The sequence below is a fragment of the Balaenoptera ricei genome, chromosome 8 (genome assembly GCF_028023285.1).
Source record: "Balaenoptera ricei isolate mBalRic1 chromosome 8, mBalRic1.hap2, whole genome shotgun sequence".
Lineage (NCBI taxonomy): Eukaryota > Metazoa > Chordata > Mammalia > Artiodactyla > Balaenopteridae > Balaenoptera > Balaenoptera ricei.
Genome location: NC_082646.1, coordinates 57,720,052 through 57,738,328, shown reverse-complemented (window position 1 = coordinate 57,738,328; position 18,277 = coordinate 57,720,052). Strand labels below are relative to the sequence as shown.

General features: G+C 37.1%; 1 long non-coding RNA gene across 8 annotated transcripts in view; it reads right to left on the bottom strand.

Annotated features, from left to right (window-relative positions):
- Positions 1-18,277, bottom strand: part of LOC132370548 (uncharacterized) — a 94,285-nt gene that overhangs the window by 45,574 nt on the left and 30,434 nt on the right. For all 8 annotated transcript variants that reach the window (XR_009504612.1, XR_009504613.1, XR_009504614.1 and 5 more), the window contains 3 exons: positions 9,990-10,093; positions 9,043-9,116; positions 4,854-5,116 (listed from right to left, as the gene is read on the bottom strand). This is a non-coding gene — a long non-coding RNA (uncharacterized LOC132370548). The remainder of the gene's footprint in view (positions 1-4,853; positions 5,117-9,042; positions 9,117-9,989; positions 10,094-18,277) is intronic.

The window sequence follows — 18,277 nt, the reverse complement described above, 5'->3', positions numbered from 1 at the left end:
CAAGAAAAATCTCAAATAAACAATCTAACCTTATACCTAATGGAATTAGAGAAAGAAGAACAAACAAAACCCAAAGTTAGCAGAAGGAAAGAAATCATAAATATCAGAGCAGAAATAAATGAAATAGAAACAAAGAAAACAATATCAAAAATGAATAAAACTAAAAGCTGGTTCTTTGAGAAGATAAACAAAATTGATAGACCTTTAGCCAGACTCATCAAGAAAAAGAGGGAGAGGACTCAAATCAATAAAATTAAAAATGAAAAAGGAGAAGTTAAAATGGACACCACAGAAATACAAAGCATCATAAGAGACAACTACAAGCAACTCTATGCCAAAAAAATGGACAACCTGGAAGAAATGGACAAATCCTTAGAAAGTTATAACCTTCCAAGACTGAACCAGGAAGAAATAGAAATATGAACAGACCAATCACAAGTAATGAAATTGTAACTGATTAAAAATCTTCCAACAAACAAAAGTCCAGGACCTGATGGCTTCACAGGTGAATTCTATCAAACATTTACAGAAGAGCTAACACCCATCCTTCTCAAACTCTTCCAAAAAATTGCAGAGGAAGAAACACTCCCAAACTCAGTCTACAAGGCCAGCATCACTCTTATACCCAGACCAGACAAAGATACTACAAAAAAAGAAAATTACAGACCAATATCACTGATGAATATAGATGTAAAAATCCTCAACAAAATACCAGCAAACAGAATCCAACAACACATTAAAAGGATCATACACCATGATCAAGTGGAATATGTCCCAGGGATGCAAGGATTCTTCAATATATGCAAATCAATCAATGTGATACACCATATTAACAAATTGAAGAATAAAAACCATATGATCATCTCAATAGATGCAGAAAAAGCTTTTGACAAAATTCAACACCCACTTATGCTAAAAACTCTCTAGAAAGTGGGCATAGAGGGAACATACCTCAACATAACAAAGGCCATCTATGACAAACCCACAGCAAACATCATTCTCAATAGTGAAAAACTGAAAGCATTTCCTCTAAGATCAGCAACCAGACAAGGATGTTCACTCTCGCCACTATTATTCAACAAAGTTTTGGAAGTTCTAGCTATGGCAATCAGAGAAGAAAAAGAAATAAAAGGAATCCAGATTGGAAAAGAAGAAATTAAACTGTCACTGTTTGCAGATGACATGATACTATACATAGAGAATCCTAAAGATGCCACCAGAAAACTACTAGAGCTAATCAATGAATTTGGTAAAGTTGCAGAGTACAAAATTAATGCACAGAAATCTCTTGCATTCCTATCCACTAACAATGAAAGATCAGAAAGAGAAATTAAGGAAACAATCCCATTCACCATTGCAACAAAAAGAATAAAATACCTAGGAATAAACCTACCTAAGGAGGTAAAAGACCTGTACTCAGAAGACTGTAAGACACTGATGAAAGAAATCAAAGATGACACAAACAGATGGAGAGATATACCATGTTCTTGGATTAGAAGAATCAATATTGTGAAAATGACTCTACTACACAAAGCAATCTATAGATTCAAGCAATCCCTATCAAATTACCATGGCATTTTTTATAGAACTAGAACAAAAAATCTTAAAATTTGTATGGAAACACAAAAGACTCTGAATAGCCAAAGCAATCCTGAGGGAAAAAAAGAGGAGCTGGCAGAATCAGACTCCCTGACTTCAGACTATACTACAAAGTTACAGTGATCAAGACAATATGGTACTGGCACAAAAATAGAAATATAGATCAATGGAACAGGATAGAAAGCCCAGAGATAAACCCACGCACATATGTTCAACTAATCTATGACAAGGGAGGCGAGGATATACAATAGAGAAAAGACAGTCTCTTCAATAAGTGGTGCTGGGAAAACTGGACAGCTACATGTAAGAGAATGAAATTAGAACACTCCTTAACACCATACACAAAAATAAACTCAAAATGGATTAAAGACCTAAATGTAAGACTGGACACTATAAAACTCTTAGAGGAAAACATAGGAAGAACACTCTGACATAAATCACAGCAAGAGCTTTCTTGATCCACCTCCTAGAGTAATGGAAATAAAAACAAAAATAAACAAATGGGACCTAATGAAACTTCAAAGCTTTTGCACAGCAAAGGAAACTATAAACAAGACGAAAAGAAAACCCTCAGAATGGGAGAAAATATTTGCAAACAAATCAATGGATAAAGGATTAATCTCCAAAATATATAAACAGTTCATGCAGCTCAATATTAAAAAAACAAACAACCCAATTAAAAAATGGACAGAAGACCTAAATAGACATTTCTCCAAAGAAGACATACAGATTGCCAACAAACACATGAAAGGATGCTCAACATCACTAATCATTAGAGAAATGCAAATCAAAACTACCATGAGGTATCACCTCACACTGGTTAGAATGGGCATCATCAGAAAATCTACAAACAACAAATGCTGGAGAGAGTGTGGAGAAAAGGGAACTCTCTTGTACTGCTGGTGGGAATGTAAATTGATATAGCCACTATGGAGAACAGTATGGAGATTCCTTAAAAAACTAAAAATAGAATTACCATATGACCCAGCAATCACACTACCGGGCATATACCCAGAGAAAACCGTAATTCAAAAAGACACATGCACCCCAATGTTCATTGCAGCACTATTTACAATAGGCAGGTCATGGAAGCAACCTAAATGCCCATCAACAGATGAATGGATAAAGAAGATGTGGTACACATATACAATGGAATATTACTCAACCATAAAAAGGAAAGAAATTGGGTCATTTGTAGAGACATGGATGGACCTATAGTCTGTCATACAGAGTGAAGTAAGTCAGAGAGAGAAAAACAAATATCGTATATTAACGCATATATGTGAATCTAGAAAAATGGTAGAGATGAATCAGTTTGCAAGGCAGAAATAGAGACACAGATGTAGAGAACAAACGTATGGACACCAAGGGGGGAAAGCGGGTGGGGGTGGTGGTCGTGGGATGAATTGGGAGATTGGGATTGACATGTATACACTAATATGTATAAAGTAGATAACTAATAAGAACCTGCTGTATAAAATAAATAAATAAATAAATAAAATTTTAAAAAAAAGAACCTGAAGGTTTTGGGTTTTTATTTTTAAATAAAATAAAATAAAATATATGAATATTTTCTTATATAGCCATAGTGCCAGTAATACACCTAACAATAGTAGTAATTCCTTGATATCATCTGATTCTTAGACCATTTTCAAAGTTCCCTAATATCTAAAGAAATATATTTCTTATAGTTGGCTCCTTAGAATCAGGATCCAGGTGAGGTCCACACACTGCACTTGATGGTTATGTCTTTTGAGTCTTTTATAATCTAGAACAGTTTCTCCCCACCTTGCCCCAAGTTTTTATTTTTCTTTATGCCATTGACTTCTTGATTAAACTAGTTCAATTGTTCTATAGACTATCCTATATTCTGAATTTATCCGTTTATGTCCTTGTGGCATCACTTAAACCTGAGCCTCTACCTCCTGTATTTCATGTAAACTGGAGGTTAGTTCTAAAAGGCTTGTTAGATTCAGGTTCTGTTTTCCATAAGGGGGCATCTCAAGAAGCACATATTTTCTGGTAGTCCCACTCTTAGGGAAGTTAAGATTGATCAGCAGATTCAGGTGGTGTCAGCTAGATCTCTCCACTGTAAAGTTCTCCATAAGCTGTTTTTCTAGGGAAGTGCCAAGATGTCAGAGTAGGAAGATCCTGAGGTCATTTCCTCCCCAAGGCACACCAAATTGCCACTATTTACAGAGCAACTATTGATGAGAACTACTTGAAGACTAGCAGAAAAGATCTTCTACGACTAAAGATATAAAGAAGGAACCACAATTAGACAGGTAGGAGGGGTGGAGTCGCATTATACTCAAGACACATACCCCCAGGTGGGGAACCCACAAATGGGAGGTTAATTACAATTGCAGAGGTTCTCCCCAAGGAGGAAGTGGTCTGAGCCCCTGCCCAGGGGTCTTGCAACAAGAAGATGGGGCCACCTGAACGTTTGGCTTTGAAGGCCAGTGGGGCTTACTTTCAAGAGAGCCAGAGGGCTCTAGGCAATGGAGACTCCGCTCTTAAAGGGCACACACAAAATCTCACATGCTCCGAAATGCAGGGACACAGCTCTACCCACCAGCAGGCCAGCTGTGCAGTTAGCTACTTAGCCTGTGAAATCCCAGGACTGGTGCCCACCAGCTGGTGGGCCCCTCCAGGCCCTGGGACTAATAAGCTATAGGCAGGACTCCAAAATGGTGCCTGCCAGCACCAGTGGCCTCTTGATAGAATGAGCTCCCAAAAAAGTGATGTGAGGAGAAAACCTACAACCAAAAATACCCAGCAAGGCTATCATTCAGAGTTGAAGGAGAGATAAAGAGTTTTACAGACCAGCAAAAGCTAAAAGAGTTCAGCATCATGAAACGGGCTTGAAGCCTTCCATCTAATGCTTTCATCCTTTATTGATCTTTGCCTTAAATTATATCATTAGGATTATAAAATGGTGATTTTTCTAATTCTGTCATTCGTTTCACATTTATTAGCTGGGAATTGTGTGTAAGGAAGAACATTTCCTCATTAATTAGGGCTACTTGGTCATCCTGAAATGCAGACTGAATTGGAAAAGCAGGATAATGCTTACTTATTTCTCTTAAATTGCCAGTTTTCAGAGTAAGGTCTGTGACCTACTTACCACCAATGTTACCCAAGAGTTTGTTAATTTGTTAAGACACTCCTCCACCCCACCCACCCATGAACTCATTAGGTCTTTGCATATTCTATGTATTTCAATCAAATTCAATCACTACTTTTTTACGTACTTGAATTATCCCATCTTTGACCATTTGGAGCCCCTTCATGTTGGCTCTTGAGTCCTTTTGATAAAACCCACCGATCTTTGGTAACTTCATAGTTTTGGGCTCCTCAAGATGTGTAAACCTTATCTTGTACATATACTGCCCCAAACTTGGAATCAGCCATGGAAGATCCTGGTTCCTTTAAATGCCGAATGTCATTCAGGGACCACAGTCTGGGCACTAGAGGTTGCCCATTGTCCATGGGGTTTTAATGCTTCTAGGCCTTTCTGAAAAGTATAGAAATAGAAGAAAAAAATCATAAGCATATACTGATATTTCTAATTCAAATTTAATATTAAAATCTATTTAGGGACTTCCCTGGTGGCGCAGTGGTTAAGATCCTCCTGCCAATACATGGGACACAGGTTTGAGCCTTCGTCCAGGAAGATCCCACATGCTGCAGAGCAACTAAGCCCGTGCGCCACAACTACTGAAGCCCACGCGCCTAGAGCCCCTGCTCCACAACAAGAGAAGCCACTGCAATGAGAAGCCCACGCACCACAACGAAGAGTAGCCCCTGCTCGCCACAACTAGAGAAAAGCCTGCGCACAGCAACGAAGACCCAACGCAGCCAAAAATGAATAAATAAATTTATTTAAAAAAAAAAAAAAAGATCTGAACTCCTCAGTCTGGCATTTAAAGTCCTCCCAATCCTGTTCAAAATAAATAAATAAATAAAATCTATTTATATTAATGCCTTTGATTTTATATTTCTCTTCTCTTACACTAAAAATCTTGGTTCCTAATAACATTAACATAATTACTTATTACTTTGTGCTACACTACATAAAAAATAGTTTCAAAATACTAATGTAAAGACCTACTAGTGACATAACTATTGAGTGAAGTGTTAGATTTCTTTGCAGCTCTATTCTCCCTTAAAATATATTCCACTATGTATGTACAGCAAATATACCATATTGTAGTCACTTGAAATAATTGTCTTCTCTGTGCAGCTACATAATTAACTTCATATACAGTTAAGTTCATTGTTTTTGGTTTGTTTTAAAATCTTAGGAATTGTCCTTTTAAATTAAATTTAATTTTGAATGCATAAAACACATTTTTATGATTCCAAAGTCAAAAATGCATAATAAATATATTCAGAAAAGTCTCTTTTCCATCCTTGTCTCCTCTGCCCTGTATTATGTTGAATTGTATGAAATTGCCAAAGATTAACCATTTTATTAGCAAAAATGGCAATTTCTGTGGTTGAACCATAAATATATCCCCACCTTTCTTACAGAAAAGACAGGTGCTATACATATTATTCTCTACTTTGCTTTTTTCACTTATATATTCTAGAGATCATTCCTTCCCCTTCATTCAGGTGCATTGTCTTCCATGTGTGTATTGAAGTTCCACGATTTTTCTTCAACCAAACCTCTATTACTGAACATTTGGATAGTTTCCAATCTTTTGCTATTAAAAGTAATGCCTCCACAAATAACCTTGTATGTCATTCCATATTATAACTCAGTCCATATTTTAATTAGAAGGTATAAGGCCACCCTATCTATAAGTGACCACCCCATGCCATGCCCAGCCTAAGTCATTCATTCTGGTAAACATTTGTCCTGGTCTTGTGGTACCCACTGCCTTTTGAACACCCTTCTGATGTTAGGAGAATTTTTCCCTTTCTGAGTCCCACTAAGTTAGAAGGCAAAAATACTCATTCCCGTTCCCCTCCTTTGCAGTTAGGACACAGGCATGTGACTTGTGCTCCTCTAATCAGATGCATTTGTGTGAGATTCTGGTGAAGAAAGTGGCAGCGAGAGGGGAAAGGCTGCACAGTGCACTCCTTTTGCTGGTGAGGCGGGTAGCAGAGCTATGTGCTTTGGGGAAACTGGAATGGTCTGTAAGGCTGAGTTCCTGGTACAGAAGTAGCACCGATGCCTTTGGCAGCAGTGGCTGCGGTCAAATTGAGTTCCTGGCAGCATATAGTTACTGAGTGGTGACAGGGCATTGGCCTCAGTGTGCTTATTAGGCCAGCTGTGCTACTAATTTGGGGGGATTTTCTTGGAAACTTAGCCTCAAAATTGTTTCCTCCAGTCTTCCCAACAATTCTACGAGTTACCCAATATCCTTTAAATAAATCCCTTTTCTGCCTAATCTGCCAGCATCAGCTTCTGTCACTTGTGGCCAGGAAATAATTTATGCAGCAGATCCTGGGAGTCAGAGAGGGTAAAGTTTTAGCTACCCCAGGGGCCTGATCATCCTCTGACTTGCACTTTCACCCTTCTTCCTTCCTCCTAAGAGTGCTTGTGAGTTCAGGGACAGAAGGTCTGTGGTCTAACAAAATTAACTGGGTCATGAGGGGCCCAGAAGCTCTCCTGCAGGAAGCTCCTTTGAAAGAAGTCAGTCATAAGAAGTAGAAAGTGTTTTCCTGATTGCTAGAAGAGAAGAAGAAAGACAGATGTCAGTGGTGGGAAGGAGGTCAGCAGTGGCCCAGCAGAGCTCCTGGGGTCAACAGAGCAGAAGGATGGTGAAACCAACAGACAGAACAGAGGGACTAAATGTGAGGAATCTTACCCTCACTCTTAAAGTTTCTCAAGTGAATAATTGGGGCAGGAGATCTAGAGAAAAAAATACAACTTCCAGATCATATGATATTGCTTATAGGTGGAATCTTAAAAAATGGTACAAATGAACTTATTTACAAAACAGAAATGGAGTCACAGATGTAGAAAACAAACTTATGGTTACCAAAGAGGAGGGTGAGGGAGGGATAAATTGGGAGTTTGGGATTAGCAGATACAAACTACTATATATAAAATAGATAACAAATAAGGACCTACTGTATAGCACAGGGAACTCTGCTCAATACTCTGTAATGACCTATATGGGAAAAGAATCTAAAAAAGAGTGGACATATGTATATGTATAACTGATTCACTTTGCTGTATACCTGAAACTAACACAGCATTGTAGATCAACTATACTCCAATAAAAATTTTTTAAAAAAGAAGATAGAGTCTAAAGAATCTCGACTTGGTGTCATCTTGTGAGTGGACCCATCCAGACCCAGTGACAATCTAGACAAGACCATGTGTATTAAAGCTACTAAACTATTGTCTCTCATAGATGGTAACTATTTCCCCCACCCAGTTTATCATCTGTCCTTTCATTTTGTGTTTGTTGACCAAAAAGTTTTAACAGCATATATTTGATTTTATTGATAACTTTTCTTTGTGATATTTTCCATTGCTTTTATGTTTAGGTAACATATTCCCTTTCCAAAAATATGTTCAATATTATATTTTATTTTAGTTTTTTATGGTTTTATTTATTCATATGTAACGCTTTATTCCATCTAGAACTCATCTTGGTATATGGTGTGATCACCATGTGTCTCAGTGGTTGGATAAAGCTGACAGGATAAAAAAAGGCAACATTAGACATGATTTGCAAATTAGAAGAATGTTGTGCAATAATGAGATACAGTTTTGTACCTTAAAAATTATCAGGTGTTAAAAAAAACCTAGTGAAGGTGAGCATGAAGGAAAATGGCACACTTAAAGCACTGTTTTCAACTTATCCATTCTGTTAAGAGCCTTTAGTTAAATAAATAACAAGCAAGGTAAGAAAAAAAAAGAAAAAGAGGGAACCTATTAATTAAAGAAAACTTATACAACCCAATACAAATGTGGACTTTAACTCATGATTCAAATAAGCCAACTTTAAAATAAAGAGACAGTTGGAATTTGAGCACTGACTGTATATTTAATGACTGTAAAGAATAAAACTCCTTATTTTGTTAGTTGTAATAATTATGGATATGTTTTTAAACAAGTTCTTATCTTTTAGAGATACATACAAAAAGATCTGAAGTCTTGGATTTACTTCAAAATAATGCAGTGGTCGAGAAGAGGAAAGGATATAAATGAGACAAGATTGGCTGTAAGTTGTTAATTGTTGACGTTGGGTGGTAGGTATATGAGGGTTTCTTATACTACCCTTTCTATTTTTACATACATTAATATTTGGATTTTTCCATAATAAAAAGTGAAAAAAATGGAGATAAAAAAACATAGTGGCAATGACGCAGCAGGGGGAATTGTTAAATATTCCCAGTTAGGTAATGAAGCTCCAGTTTCTCGGAGTGGCACAATTGGGCCAGATCATGGCCTCACCTAAGCTGACTGCAACTTACCAGTGTCCATGGAATTTCAAAAACAGCAAATCTTTACTGAGAGACTTCTGTATGTCAGGTCCAATGTCCTTCCACTGTGAAGCAGAAAGAGATGTGTAAAGTACCATTTACAAAAATAGTATAATGAAATCATTGCTCCCACAAAAAGTCCATAAGAGTCATCTAAAATAAACATATGTCATTTGTGGAATTTTTAAAATACATTTTTATTAAGAAAAGAATAAAACAATCAGACCATGTCATATTGCCATTTAAAATGGTCCACAAATTTTCTAATTGTCATCAGGACAAAGCTCCTTAGCCAGACCTACCTCAAGCCCCGACCCTATCTCCTTCCCCAGCCCCATCTCCTGCTTCTCATCCCCACACAATTTAAACTTCAGCCACAGGAAGGAACTTGCAGTTCCCAGAACATATCTCATGGAGTTTATGCTCTCCTGGGGAAGTTTCATTCATTCATTCAACAGCATTCATTGGTCTCCTCATCTGGCCTGGGCCCTATGCCATGCTCCGTCTCATCACCACCAGGTCTGCCTTTATCCCCCATCAGTTCATTCTTCCAGCCTCAACTTACTTGTTTGTTTACATGTTTCTCTGAGAAACATTCTTTGAACCACTCAACCTGAACGAGATGCCCCTCTTCTGTACTTTCTATATATGAGGGTATATGGCGGGCAGCACGGGAGGAAAGGGGGCATGTCTTACTTCTCCCACTAGACTCTGAGTGCAGGGATAAAATCCTATTTAGGCACAGTATGTAGTTTAAGGCCTGAGTTGTATTAGAAGATCAATAAATGCTTGTGGAATGAGTGAATGAATGAATGAAGCTTCCCAACTAGCATGTAAACCCACAAAGGCAAGAATTTTTGTTGTTTTGTTCTGCTTTATCCTTAGCACCTAGGACAATACCTGGCACATTAAATATTTGTCAAAATAATTAAAGTTACCTGTCAAAGAAAAACAAACAAGGAGTTGTACATTAAGTCTCATGTGCAAACTGTCCATTTGTTGTAGTCGACCCATCTGTCGTTGGCAAAAGACTGATTCAGGACTAAAAAAGGAATTAGAGACAAAAAGTGTTCTGGAGGTCAGATGCAATGAATTGAGTTAGTACCTTGTATTTAAAACCTAACTCTAAGTCCAAGAAAGACTGGGACATTTATTTTTTTTACATGCATTGTTCTAGAAGTCACTAAGCAAAATGTTGATTGTACTTCACCTAAAAAAAAAAGTCAGCATTTTTGGGGCTTAAGTAGATTCTCATCTGACACAGGTCATTTTCTATGTGCCCATATCGCCTATGGAGCTGGAGAAATATATCCAGCAATGGGGTAGCACATGATCTCCTACATCTGGAACAGCTGGGACCCAAGGAAAGCCATACATCATGAATGATATCACCCTTATTGATCTAACTTTTAAAAGACAATGGAATAATTTCTTCTTGCCCAAACCTTACTACAGTGGTTTGGACCAGCAACTCCATAGCGGGATGATGGGAGGGCTGCATGGACAAAGGACAATTGTTGAACTCCCACAGCAGAAGGATGGTTTACAAAGTGATCTTTCTTAGGAGTTCTGCCTGGGACTATTGTACACCACATGGCAGGTGCTCTGACATAAGTAAGGCCAAATTGGATTCCATTTGGATTTCTTTTCTTTTTGAAACCATCCTTCTCTAGAATTGTCCTCTCTAAAAGTCACTAGAACAACAGGGGGGGAAAGTGAGATCTTGAACTCCCCAGGGAATCAAGGCAGACATTCCTTCCCCTTTCTTTACTCATCACTTTTCCATGGCTGCCATTCACTGGGACCTCATTTGAGAGGAGGTTTTATTTCCCTGCTTTCTCTCAGGATTCTGCCTCAAATAATGTTCACTGGCTTTTCACAAAGAAAACTAGGACTCCCATTTATTTAATCCAATACACCACTACATTCCACCTTGAAAACAGTATGCAGTGCATTATCCTCTAACAGGAACAAATAGCAGAATGGAGCTTGACTATTTTCCATGAGGCTGATTTTTGCTAATCAAACACATTTATTCTCTGAACACTTTCAGTGCCTGTTGAGAAATAAGTGGTACCAGAAAGGACATATCTTCCAGAATGCAACTTAGAAATATATAGAAAATAGATAATATTGAGGTCTTCATGTGAAAATAACTCAGTAACTTGTAGAAGGGCAGTTGGACCATTTTGTAATACCATCAAGATATGCACTACACACACTCTTCCACCTAACAATTCTGTAGGATTCTATCTCACAGAAACGTTCATACCTGGGAGTAAAGGCATATGAATGGCACTCTGATTGAATCACATGTAAGCACCACATGAACTGACAAAAAGAGACACACTATATATTGTAACGTGATAAAAGTAAATTGCCAAATAATATGTAATATAAGATTCCATTTTTGTTTTAAAAAAACCCACACTGTACGTATGTAGATGCATATTCCTATATATATTTATAGATGTAAAGAAAAGTCCAGAAAGATACCAACACCAAACTGCTAACAGTGATTCCTTCCTCTGTAGAGTAAAATTGGGGGAGTATTACTTAAATTTATTTTTAAAAAACAATAAAGGAAATAACTGGATTAGTATAAGGTAGTTAACATTCACAGAGTATTTATTCTGTGAGGGGCACGTGATGGACACTCTGTATATCTTCTAACTCATTCTGCAAATCTTCTGAAGTAGGTATTATTATCCCTGTTTGCGGATGAGAAAACAGATTCTGAGAAGTAAGCAACTTGCCCAACCTAACAGGGTTAGTAAGTAGCAGAGCTGGAATTCAAACCCAGGACTTTCTGACTCCAAGGCCCAAGATCTTCTCATTGGTCCAACAATGCCATCTCCTGTGACATAGTCTTGGCTCAGTAGATGGGCTTATAAACATTGCCACATGGCTGTTGAATGTTAGGTTTATTCTTTACAACTTTTTCTTATGGAAATTTTCAAACATACACGAGAGGGGAAGGAATAGTATAATGAATCCATGTGCCCATTATCATCCAGAGTCAACAATTATTAATATTCTGCATTATTGTTTCATCTACCCCAATACACACTTTTTAGGAAGCATTTAAATGCAAATTCAAGACATCATATCATTTCACCATTAACATTTCAATCTCTGAATATAAGAACTTAAATAAGAACATAATGGTGTGTTGTAAATCAACTATACCTCAATAAAATAAAAAATAAACTTTAGAAAAAAGAACAATGGTGTGATAATCACTGTTATCAAACATAATAGTTCACAATAATTCCTTAATAATATCAACACCCAATCCATGTAAATTTTCCTAGGTTGTCTCAAAAATATCTTTTTGCTTATTCAAAATTTATGTCTCAAATCTGTCTCCCTGAATTCTGATTTTCCCCTCCCTTTTTCTTCATACAACTTATTCATTGAAGAAATTGTCATTTGTCTTATAGAATTTCTCATCTTTTTTTTTTTTGGCCACACCATTGCATCATGCAGGGTCTTAGTTCCCTGACCAGGATTCGAACCTGTGTCCCCTGCATTGGAAGCACACAGTCTTAACCACTGGACCGCCAAGGAAGTCCCAAATTTCCCATCTTCTTGACTTGATTTCTCATATCTCAATGGGGTCATTTAACATGCTCCTCTTTCCTTTATATTTCTCACAACATGATGATTAGAGACGTTAAATTCAGGTTCAATTCTTTCAGCAAGACTGTTTCTTAAGCAGTGTACTTCCTACTGCATCTTATCAGGAGGCAATTAATGTCTGACTGTCCCACTTTTAGTAAATGGTAAGATTGAACAGTGGATTCAGGGGCTGCCAGCCTGATACATATGTTCCTTGTCAACATTTTACCTAATAGTTTTAGCAGCCATTGATCATTTTTTTGCCTAGATCCATGATTTCATTAGGAGCTTAGGTTCATTTTAAATCCTATAAGACTTAGGTATTTTTAAAAACCATCCTGAGATAGCAATACTATACTTAGTTTTGAGTCAAGGTATCAAAAAAAAAAATCTCTTTTTATCTATTACCTATCATGGTTTTTTTGTTTTTGTTTTTGGATTTTTTTTTTTTTTTATAAATTTATTTATTTATTTATATTTATTTTTGGCTGTGTTGGGTCTTCGTTTCTGTTCAAGGGCTTTCTCCAGTTGCGGCAAGCGGGGGCCACTCTTCATCGCGGTGCGCGGGCCCCTCACCATCGCGGCCTCTCCTGTTGGGAGCACAGGCTCCAGATGCGCAGGCTCAGTAGTTGTGGCACACAGGCTTAGTTGCTCCGCGGCACGTGGGATCCTCCCGGACCAGGGCCCGAACCCGTGTCCCCTGCATTGGCAGGCGGACCCCCAACCACTGCGCCACCAGGGAAGCCCATGTTTTTGGATTTTTTTTTTTTGCAAGAGTAATTGAGTTTTTAGGCATTTTCCTAAAACCATCAGTATTCTGCAACCCTCTATCCCCCATGTGGGACCATTTTGCTAATTAGATTGACATTTTTATTAACCTATCATTCAGAATTTTTATCATACTTCAATTCCTAAATAATTCATAAAAAGTAAGAAGAAAAAGAAAAGATATCCTCTTCCTCTATGATAAATACCATAGTAGGCCAGTTAAACATCTCTGAATCATTTTCAATTCCATGCCCAGGGTAACTACCTGTTTACATTAGAAAAGGTTGTTATTTTCAGTGATTTTAAGTCTGTTCTTATTCATTCTACATTCATTGTGGCTTCTGTCCTGGGCCAACTTTTGAAGCTAAAGAGAGGAAAGGCCCAGGCCTGGTCCTCCAAAGATTCACAATCACCTACACTGATAAAATAAAGAAATGTCCAGAAGGTTCTTGGGGTATACGGGAAGAGGTACCCAAGACTATGAAATCAGGGAAAGCTTCTCAAAGGAGGAGATGTTTAGCTGAGTTTTGAAGGTTGAGTGGAAACTAACTAGGGGAAGGGCATTCCAAGAAAAGCAAAGCCATACAAAGGCAGGAAAGAATAGGCCCTTTCAGAGCACTGCACATGGTTTTGTATGGCTGGAGAATAAGGTTTATAGGAAGGGGTGGCTGTGGCGGAGCAGCAGCAGGGCCAGGACGTGAAGAGCCTTGTTTGCCATGCTACAGAGTTAGGAAGTCCCTGAAGGATTTTAAGCAGAAGAGTGACGGAGTCTGATCTATGTTGTATGTTTTTCTCCTCAGTAGATTTTTTTCTTTTTTCTCTGTTGAGGTGAAATTCATATAACATAAAATTAATCATTTAAAGTGAACAACCCAGTGGCCTTTAGTACATTCACAATGTTGTACAACCACTACCTCTATCTAGTTCTAAAACATTTTCATCTCCCCAAAAGGAAACCCACACCCATTAAGCAGTCACTTCCCATTCCTCCCTTCCTGCAGCCCCTGGCAACCACCAGTCAGCTTTCTGGTAGATTTACGTATTCCCTCAGTACACTCTTATTTCTAAAAATTATATAAGTAATATGGATGCATTATAGAAGAATCAAAATACAGGTGAGCAAAAGAGGAAAATAAATAATGCTCATAATTTTAGCATCTTAAGTAACTTTTGCATACTGTGTATCCTTCTAAAGAATTTTCTCTTGAGTTTCTTCATCGCATGTACTTTATGGGTCTCCCCAAACTTTGCGATATAAAAGAATTCTGCTCAAACCTCTGTCCTATGAAAGGGTGTGAAGCCCAAGTCCCTACCAATACCTCTGAGGGTTCTTGGGGGGTTTTGTGGAGGTGACAGTGGGGATATGTTTCTTTTGATTACCTCTAGCTCTGATTTTCTGCCTTGATCTCCACCGCTCATTTCACTTTCTGGGCATGAAATGTCCCTTCTACATTTCCCCAACCCCTTCTCTCCCCAAAATATGGCCTAAACAAGGTGGTGTTGGCAAACTTTTGGGAAAATTTGGGAGCAAGAAAGGATGGCTCATATTGAAGCTCAGCTTAGAGAAAAACTTGAAACTGCATGTTAAGAGAGCAGTTCTTTTAAGAGTCCATTAGTCATTCATATCACTGGAAAATTCTCATTGACCATCCCTCCAGAGGCAGTACAGCAGCAACAGCTGTCCAGCTTCTCTCCCTGAGAAGGTAATGAATATCTTTTTCATTTTCCAAATTCAACCGCCTCTAGCTATAAACTCCAAAGCAATCATTTCCAGTTTCCATCCTCTTTTGCACAAGGCAATTCAATGCTTCTTCTGCTTTATTCTAAACTACAAAGAGATACATTATTCTGCTAAATCAAAATAGTCCCTCCCTATCAGAACTCTAGTGTCAGGTTGTCAAAGTTACAACTTCTTTCCCCCTACTGTCTGCATTTTCATTATTGCTTTGTTATTTTAAATATCTTTCCTGAAATATTTTTTGTTCCTAAATATTCTTCTACATCTTTTGAAATGGCTGCATACAGCCCTTGTTTTTGGACACTTAGGTTGTTTCCAATTCTTTATTATTATAGAGAGTGCCATGTTATATATTAAGGAGACATATATATATATACATATATATATACCCTTAATTATTTTTTCGCTGTGCATTCCTAGTAGTAGCATTCCTAAACTAAAGAATAAATCCTGTCTTATGGCTTTTATACCCTCTAGAAGAACTGTATAAGTTTATATATCCAGTAATGTTTGAAAGGGCCTGAATCTCCAAACTCCTCTTAATTATGGATATATTTATCCTTATTTTTTTCTTTATGGTTTAAATTTGTACTTCTTGACTGATAGTGAAGTTGAACTTTTTATGTTTATTGGGCATTTGAGGATTTTTCTTGTGTCAAATACCTTTCCTGGTCAGTTGTGTATCTTCGCTTTTCTTTTATTGATTTGAAGAAGGTCTTTGAACATTAAGGATACAAACCTTTGGTTAAGGATACTTTCCTCCAATGTCATTTGTCTTTTAATTTGGTTTGTGGTAAATCTTCCTATATAAAAGTTTTATACTTTATATAATCACATCTATCATCCTTTATACTTTCTGCTTTTAGTTTCATGTGTAGAAAATCATTCCTTACTCCAAAGTTTTGTAAATATTCCTGTGTATTTTCTTCTACTAACGTTAAATTTTTTAATCCTTCTGGAATTTATCTTAGTGTAGTGTGTGAATTTGGGTTTATTTTAACAGTTAGACAGCTTTTTTTTTTTTTTTTTTTTAACTTTTGGCTGCACTGTGGCATGTGGGATCATAGCTCCCTGACCAGGGATCGAACCCCTGCCCCCTGCACTGGAAGATGGAGTCTTAATCACTGGACTGCCAGGGAAGTCCCCTAGACTGTCATCTTAACACTCCCCCCACTGAATGAGGCACTAGCTTTATTATATACTAAATTCTTATATGTACTTGGATATATTTCTGAGCTGTCTATTTTTTTACGTAGAACAGTAATATTTTAATTACTCTATCTTGCTGACTTATTTTAATATCTGATAGGAAAAGGCCTTTTCACTACTATTCTTCCTAAAGATGTGCTTGCTTTCTTCATTTGTTGATTTTTCTAAATAAACTAAAAAATAGATTTATTTCACATTCTAAAAAACTTCCAGGTGTTTTTGTTGGGGTTTTGTTAAATTTATAGGCTTAGTTTGAGGAAAATTAATATCTTTATAATATTAAATCTTCCAGTACAGTAATATAGAATGTCTATCCCTTTATTCAAATCTCCTTTTAGATTCCATGGCAAAGTTTTGAGATTGGCACATTTATCTTTAAGTTTATTACTGGGTACTTTGATTTTATTTTTGATTGCCATGATATGGACTCTTTTTTTTCATTATCTTAACTAATTGTTGTTGATACATAAGGAAACTATTACTTTTTAAATATTGCTGTCATAATTGCCAATCGTTCTGAACTCTCCCACTAGTTCTAATAGTTTTTTAAGCAACCTTATAATCTTTAAATAATGATAATTTTGTCTCTTCCTGTCAGATATTTATACCTCCTTCACTTCTTTTTCTCATTACTGCATTGATTAGCACTTCTAGGAAAATTTTAAATAATGGTAATGACACTCAAATTATTAACTTTAATGAAAATGATTCTAATGTTTAACTGCTAAATAGAATACGGGCCGTTGGTTTGAGATCAATATTCATTAACATATTAATTAAGATTTGCTTAAATCAAAAATATATGGTGATTGTTATCAAAATATTTTGGCATTCTGTTAAAATGATCATATGATTTTTTCTCCCACATGCTACAGAACAACTAAGCCCATGTGCCACAACTACTGAGCCTGCACTCTAGAGCCTACGAGCCACAACTACTGAAGCCTGCATGCCTAGAGCCCTTGCTCCGCAACATGAGAAGCCACCGCAATGAGAAGCCCGCACACCGCAATGAAGAAAAGCCCACACTCAACACAACTAGAGAAAGCCTGAGCACAGCAACAAAGACCCAACACAGCCAAAAATAAATAAATAAATAAACATTAAAAAAAAAAGATTAAAGTGCTGATTATTTCTGGGTGGGGGGGTAGATACAAATTTAGGAAGGTAAAAGTGAAGAAGAAGGTAGTCAACCAATGCAGCCAAAAATAAATAAATAAATAAATTTATTTTAAAAAAAAAGATTATAAAGTGCTGATTATTTCTGGGTGGGGAGGTAGATACAAATTTAGGAAGGTAAAAGTGAAGAAGCAGCTAGTCAACCAATGCATGTCTTAAGTGTCCACTGACAGATGAATGGATAAAGAACATGTGGCTCATATATACAATGGAATATTACTCAGCCATAAAAAGAAACGAAATTCAGTTATTTGTAGTGAGGTGGATGGACCTAGAGTCTGTCATACAGAGTGAAGTAAGTCAGAAAGACAAAAACAAGTACTGTATGGTAACACATATATATAGAACCTAAAAAAAAAAAAAAAGGTTCTGACTAACCTAGGGGCAGGACAGGAATAAGAATGAAGATGGACACACATATCCTGGCTATTGTAAATAGTGCTGCAATGAACATTGTGGTACATGACTCTTTTTGAATTATGGTTCTCTCAGGGTATGTGTCCAGCAGTGGGATTGCTGGGCCCTATGGTAGTTCTATTTTCAGTTTTTTAAGGAAGCTCCATACTGTTCTCCATAGTGGCTGTATCAAATTACATTCCCACCAACAGTGCAAGAGGGTTCCCTTTTCTCCACACCCTCTCCAGCATTTATTGTCTGTAGATTTTTTGATGATGGCCATTCTGACCGGTGTAAGGTGATACCTCATTGTAG